Raw genomic sequence first — 7,146 nt, forward strand, 5'->3', positions numbered from 1 at the left:
AACAAAGTGTACAAACCCTAAACAAACGGATGAACACTGAGAGAAGATGAAGAACACTATGAGAGAATACCCTAATCGTTTGATCTGAAAACAGCAGAATGATCCATTCTACACTCTCTCTCTTCTTTTATACTTCAGAAACGGGATACAAACTTAACCCGAAGATAATCTGACCCATGCTCAAAACCCGCGTGTCTTATCCTGCAAATTACTCTTACAACCACAAGAATTTACTTTGAACATAAAAAACCCTTTATTAATTTTATATTTCATTTTAAGCCAATAAATATGAGACTGAAAAAACCACATATATTTTCAACAGTTATCAAGATAGGTACATATATCTAATCTAGGATTTCAACCCAACCTACTAACTTTGGGTTAAGTTCAAGTTGGGTTGAAAGGTTGAGTCGATTTTTGTTAGCTCTACAACATACAAACTGCAAGCATCTCAACTACCATTTATTTGACAAGTTTATTGCTTGAAAGGTTCATGATATAAACTATGGCAAATTGCAATAAAGTCACTAAGTTTTATCGAAAATTTTGATTAACATCGTGTTTTCTTCCCTACAATTATGTTATTATATTTACAATTTTGTTATAATATCAACTAAATGACTGGTTTTCCTTGTTCGCCCGCTAACCAATTTACCCAGATTGCAATAGAGTCACTAAGTTTACTCAAAATTTCGATTTTAACACCATTTTTTATAAATTTATTTATAAAAAATATCATTACATTTATAAATTTGTTTCAATGTCCAACATGGATGCACATAGAAAATATGATTGGTGCAAAGACAAAGGTTGTGTTTGGTGTATTTTTTTTGAGTTTTTTTCAAAATTATTATCTTTGGCAAGACAAAAAGTAACTGATAAACTAGTTTTTTAGAAAGCTACTTTGAGTAGTTTTTTTGTAACTTTCCTAAAATTTCCTAAATATACATTTACTTAATTATAGAAAAATATTTTTCTAAATATTGTTTTATATCATTTTATATATTTCAGCTAACTTATCAAACAGTTTTACCAAACATTATTTTTTTGTCAGATAGCTTATAAGCTAACAATTAGTTTTTTAACTACCAATTAACTTTTTAGTTATAACTAGCTTTTCAACTAATCTGTCAAACATAACCAATAGACAACAAAAAGTTAGACCAATACAAATGTTTCATTTAAATAGTAACAAGAGCTAGGGTTCAAGGTAGTAGGCGTAGGGTCAACCGAGAAAAAAAATGAAATGAAAGGTTTTATCTGAACGACTAAAGAATTAGGAACAAATATCAGGGATAATGACTCTTGAGGGTAATTAACTTTTGCGTTTGTACTCATTTGGTCCCTTTCCTTTTTTTTTTTGTGTTCAATATACCATCGAACTTGTTGTTTGTGTTCACCATAACCCTTTTGACCGGCTTTTGACCTGTGATAGCCGGTCAAAGTGTTATGGTGAACACAAACAACAAGTTTGATGGTATATTGAGTACAAAAAAAAGGAAAAGGACCAAATGAGAACAAACTCAACAGTTGGTTACCCTCATGAGTCATTTTCCCTTTACTCATTTACAGCAAATCCCACGTCATCTCCTACTGATATTAATGACTTTATGAGATTCATTCTTGCTTCTCTTCAAAACATAACCCACGAAAAAACACTATTCAGACATGTATAACTTTGTAATGCACTTGAATATTTATTAGGGGAATCTTGACCAAGTAGACGCATTTCATGACTACATTTACATTTCCAATTGAATGATTTATCGTATCATGGATTCTAGACAAAACTATAAACGAGTGAAATCACAAGTGCTGTGATTTTTGAGTTTACTTAGCTTTAAGATCGAATTCATAGGATGAGATACAACATCAATATGTACAATATCATGTTGCTTTTGCAGACCACATCACCATAATATACCTTGAGGTAAACGTTTATGCTGATAAATATACCTTTCATACACAATCATATCCTTTTGAAGAGAGGTGTTGACATCTAACCACAGTAAGCATAACATAGACCAAGTTTTAATGAAGTTACCCCTCTGAAACATTCTTCATATACGTTATAGCCAAAGAAGGTTGCAGTCTTTGATAACTTTGCAACTTTAATTTCATTTAACTTTTCGAGGAAAATGACTCAGAAAGGTAACCAACTATTGAGTTTGTTCTCATTTGGTCCCTTTCCTTTTTTTTGTACTTAATATATCATCAAACTTGTTGTTTGTGTTCATCATAACCCTTTGACCGGCTATCACAGGTCAAAAGCCGATCAAAAGGGTTATGGTAAACACAAACAACAAGTTCAATGATATATTGAATACAAAAAAAGGACCAAATGAATACAAACGCAAAAGTTAATTACCCTCAAGAGTCATTTTCCCCAAATATTATTTTACTTCACTCTTTAGAAAAAAGAGAATTAAGATTGATTAAAACTTAAAAAGCACAAAGAAATGAACAAAGAGAAAAGAGAAAATAGAAAAATAAGAAAAACAAGCAGCAAAGAATATACTGTTACTTCACCTTATTCAATAAAATAAAAGGAAAAGAAAGAAAATAAATTTGATGATATACTAAATGTAATTTTCTAATCCCTCATTAAATATTGGAATAAACACCTCCATCTCAGTACGCGAAAGGCTCACGCCAATTTCCAGATCTTCATTGGAGTCTTTGCTAGCGTTCAAAGAAATCGCCACACTGTAATCGATAGAAACTGTTTCATACTTTTTGGGCTTTCCCCATCCAAAATCAGTATCATAAAATTTATGCTTTGGTGTTCCAGTAACAGTTATGAATGTTGGCATCCCTTCGAAGGAAAAGTTGAACCAAGTCTTGGCATCTTTCATGATTCCATCTTCATCATTCAACATCTTATATAAACTCTCTCCCAGTAATTTGGCAGCAGTCACAAATCCTTCTTTTTCAGCTAAACTGTTTGATTTCGCCATCGCCCCACATGGTGCTATACAGTTGCCAATGTAATTAGCAGGAATCGATGGTTCCAGACGTGCCCTACAATCTACGGCAAAGCCAAAAACTTGTAGCTCATCACTGCGTAATTTTGCAAAGCAACTCCAGAAATAAGCACATGCGACTGTAAAAGATGAGACATGTTGTAACGTGGGCAGTTGGGTTGATACGAATTTCTTCATTTGATTGATGATGGGTCTGGTCAACACCAACGTTGTCCGGACATTATCATTCGGTCCAGAAAGGCGTCGAGGCTGATACTTTTCATCAAAAGTGTCGAGTTTTGCTCTCTTTAGATAGATTTCATCTAAGTCTGGGTGATTGATTACTCTATCATAGAATGGCAAACTTCCATTAGCGAGAAATAACTCATCTGAACCAGATCTTGCAATCGAAGTCCATGCCTCTAGAAAACGAAACCGAGTGCTTGCATCTCCAAGGCCATGGTGATTGGTTGTTCCTATAGAGAAACCACTATTAGGGAAAAACGTCACTTGAGTGGAGAATAACGGGATTGTAACATAATCAGATACTTTTTCAGCTTTTCCAAGGAGAGGTATAAGAGGATAAAACTTATCACAGGCTCTAGGATGGTTTCCCACTAGATCGTTGAAATCAAGATTACTCTCTGCAATCGTGACTGATACAGTATCGCCTTCTATGTAACGAATTTGGGGGTTTCTAGTACCTGTAGGATCTATGATCAATTTACCAGCAAAAGGAGAAAAATGGAGAAGTGTTTTAGATAACGAGGTTTTTAGAGTGGGAGCAATTGTTTCAGTAAACTGAGTTTTAGAGAGCTGTGGTAACTCAAAGAAGAAAAGATGGTGAAAGGGATGGACGTGCAGCCATGCCAGGTCGAAAAATGACAAGGGCAAGCAGGTCTGAGCTTTGGTGGATGGAGGTGGCGAAACCTGGGACTGTTCTAGCACTGTCAAGATGGGAAGAGAAGCCATCTCAAGCGACTCGCTTCGATGTTTGAATCCCAAGATGAGTGAGCCTTATTTATTAAAACATAATTAATCATGTAGATATGCATCAAACCTAGCTCAAACTTAACGCCTTCGCTAACGGTCAACAAGGGTAGGTTAAGGTGGGGTTGGCTAGAAGACAAAGTTTTAACTGTTGATGCATGTAACGTGAGGTTTATTTATTTATAGTTTGCGTGTAATATATTACCTGGGCCCATGGTATTTGAAATTATTTGTCTTGGACCTATGCTATTTGGTATGCCATCTTTCCTGTTACCTTTCAATTTTCATTATTTATAATTTAATAGTTCATCATCATGATTTACTAACGTGGTAGAGACGGAAGATATGGAAAAGAGAAGAGATAGATAGGATTTAAGCATTCCTACTCCATAACTTTTTTTTTGCTTTGGTTGTTTCTTTTGTAATCGTGCGTTATTAATTCATCCTTTGTTCAAGGCTTCAATCTTCCCTACTTCAACTTTAAGTACACAGATGGCTAGGGATTTTGCTTCAGTAAGGAGATAGTTTTCTTTGTATGTGGAGGTGTATGGCAAAATTGCAATTCAAACCTTTTGGTCAATTAGAAGGGACCGAATCACCTAAAAACCTCCGGATCGCGTCCACTTTAGACCAAGTCCATGAGTGTGCTCAATTGTATTTTGTGGACCCGATCCACCTTTAGACGCTAAATCAAACACCCACTTTGTTACCAAATGGATTGTGTGAGATGTAGTGAACAATATATTTTAGTCACTATTTAATGACCATTTGTACATTTTTGTTTTTAATAAGTTTAGTGACCGACTTATAGTGATCGAAAGGGATGACCAAAATTTTGGTCACTAAATCATTTATTGACTACTACTATTATATATAGTGATCACTTCATTTTGTCACTAATTAATATTTTTTTTAGGGTTGTACAATACGACTTAAAATAATGATACATTTACAAATAAATACACAAATCATTACTTCGTTCATCTTATTCCGTAAAGAAAAAAAAAGAAGGAAAAGACGAAAGAAAATAAATTGATGATACTAAATGTAATTTTCTAATCCCCCATTAAATATAGGAATAAACGCCTCCATCTCAGTAGGCGAAAGTCTCACGCCAATTTCCAGATCTTCATTGGAGTGTTTGCTAGCGTACAAAGAAATCTCCACACTATAATCGATCGAAATTGTTTCATACTTTTTGGGCTTTCCCCATCCAAAATCGGTGTCATAAAATTTTAGCCTTGGTGTTCCGGTAACAGTTATGAATGTTGGCATCCCTTTGAAGGGAAAGTCAAACCATGTCTTGGCATCTTTTATGATTCCAACTTTATCATCCAACATCTTAAGTAAACACTCTCCCAGTAATTTTGCAGCAGTCACAAATCCTTCCTTTTCAGTTAAAATTTTTGTTTTTGCCATCGCCCCACATGGTGCTACACAGTTACCAAAGTAAGTAGCTGGAATCGGTGGAACCAGACGTGCCCTACAATCTACGGCAAAGCCAAAAACTTGTAGCTCATCGTTGCGTAATTTTGCAAAGCAACTCCAGAAATAAGCACATGCGACTGTAAAAGATGAGACATGTTGTAACGTGGGCAGTTGGGTTGATACGAATTTCTTCATTTGATTGATGATGGGTCTGGTCAGAACAAAAGTAGCCCTGACATCATCACTCGGTCCAGTAAGACATCGAAGCTGATACTTTTCATCAAAAGTGTCGAGTTTTGCTCTCTTAAGATATATTTCATCTAAATCTGGGTGATTGATTACTCTATCATAGAATGGCAAACTTCCATTAGCGAGAAATAACTCATCTGAACCAGATCTTGCAATCCAACTCCATGCCTCCAGAAAACAAAACCGAGTGCTTGCATCTCCAAGGCCATGGTGATTGGTTGTTCCAATGGAGAAACCACTATTAGGGAAAAACGTCACTTGAATGGAGAATAACGGGATTGTAACATAATCAGATACTTTTTCAGCTTTTCCAAGGAGAGGTATAAGAGGATAAAACTTATCACAGGCTCGAGGATGATTTCCCACTAGATCGTTGAAATCAAGATTACTCTCTGCAATAGTGACTGAGATAGCGTCACCTTCTATGTAACGAATTTGTGGTTTTCTAGTACCTGTAGGAACTATGATCAAGTTACCAGCAAAAGGTGTAAAATGGAGAAGTGTTTTAGATAACGAGGTTTTTAGAGTGGGAACAATTGTATCAATAACTGAGTTTTAGAGAGCTGTGGTAACTCATAGAAGAAAAGATGGTGAACGGGATGAAGGTGCAGCCATGGCAGGTCGAAAAATGACAAGGGAAGCCACGTCTCATGTTTGGTGGATGGAGGTGGAGAAACCTCGGTCTGTTCAAGCACAGTCAAGATGGGAAGAGAAGACATCTCAAGCGACTCACTAATTTGATGTTTCAAATTTCAATCCTTAGATGAGTTAGCGTCATTTATAACATAAATTTATCATTTAATCCCTAGATGAGTTAGCGTTATTTATAACATAAATTTATCATGTGGATATGCATCAAACGCCTTCGATCACGATCAACAAGAGTAGGCTAATGTGGGCCTGGCCAGAAGACAAATAATTGTAACAATTGATGCCTTCAACACGAGTTTATTTATTAATATAAGACTTGGGCATATGCTGTTTGGTACGAAATATTTTTTGTCGACCTTTTAAAATTTTTCCTGCCGACATTTTGATTCTCATTTTTTAGAATTTAATAGTTCATTACTTGAACCTCTAACATGCATGGGAGGCAGGTTCTATAAAATGCGCTTCGCAGCCGGTAAAGGTGGTGCATGTATCACCCCAATGACAATCATTTCTCATTGGTTTACATTACCATGCATTTTTGAATCCTATACACTTTTTACTTTTAGGAGTTGTCTGGTTTCTTTTATTTGAAACAATTTATAATTTTTTTTTAAATGTTTATTAGTTTCCACGATATTAACCATAAAATTTTATTTAATGATTTTTTTCTATATAAGAAACAATTGTAAGATTCTATAAGTAATGAAACTTGCGAAACAAAGTCTTAGACCCAAATGGTATTTTAACAAATGAAATTTATTTAAATATTTTTTGTTTAAGTTTATTTTGGATGTATTAGTCATGATTGGTATTAACGAGTATGGTGACGATCGGTGGCATGATACGACACGAAACGAACCGTGAC

The 7,146-nt window shown here is 35.1% G+C and overlaps 2 pseudogenes; both read right to left on the bottom strand.

The window, feature by feature from the left end:
- Positions 1–2,508: 2,508 nt before the first annotated feature.
- Positions 2,509–3,994, bottom strand: LOC145065984 (malonyl-coenzyme A:anthocyanin 3-O-glucoside-6''-O-malonyltransferase pseudogene; annotated as a pseudogene).
- An 887-nt stretch (positions 3,995–4,881) lies between these two features.
- On the bottom strand, positions 4,882–6,416 carry LOC145065985 (malonyl-coenzyme A:anthocyanin 3-O-glucoside-6''-O-malonyltransferase pseudogene; annotated as a pseudogene).
- Positions 6,417–7,146: the final 730 nt, after the last annotated feature.

The sequence above is a fragment of the Lactuca serriola genome, chromosome 8 (assembly GCF_051521515.1).
Source record: "Lactuca serriola cultivar US96UC23 chromosome 8, Lser_US96UC23_V15, whole genome shotgun sequence".
Taxonomy (NCBI): Eukaryota; Viridiplantae; Streptophyta; class Magnoliopsida; order Asterales; family Asteraceae; genus Lactuca; species Lactuca serriola.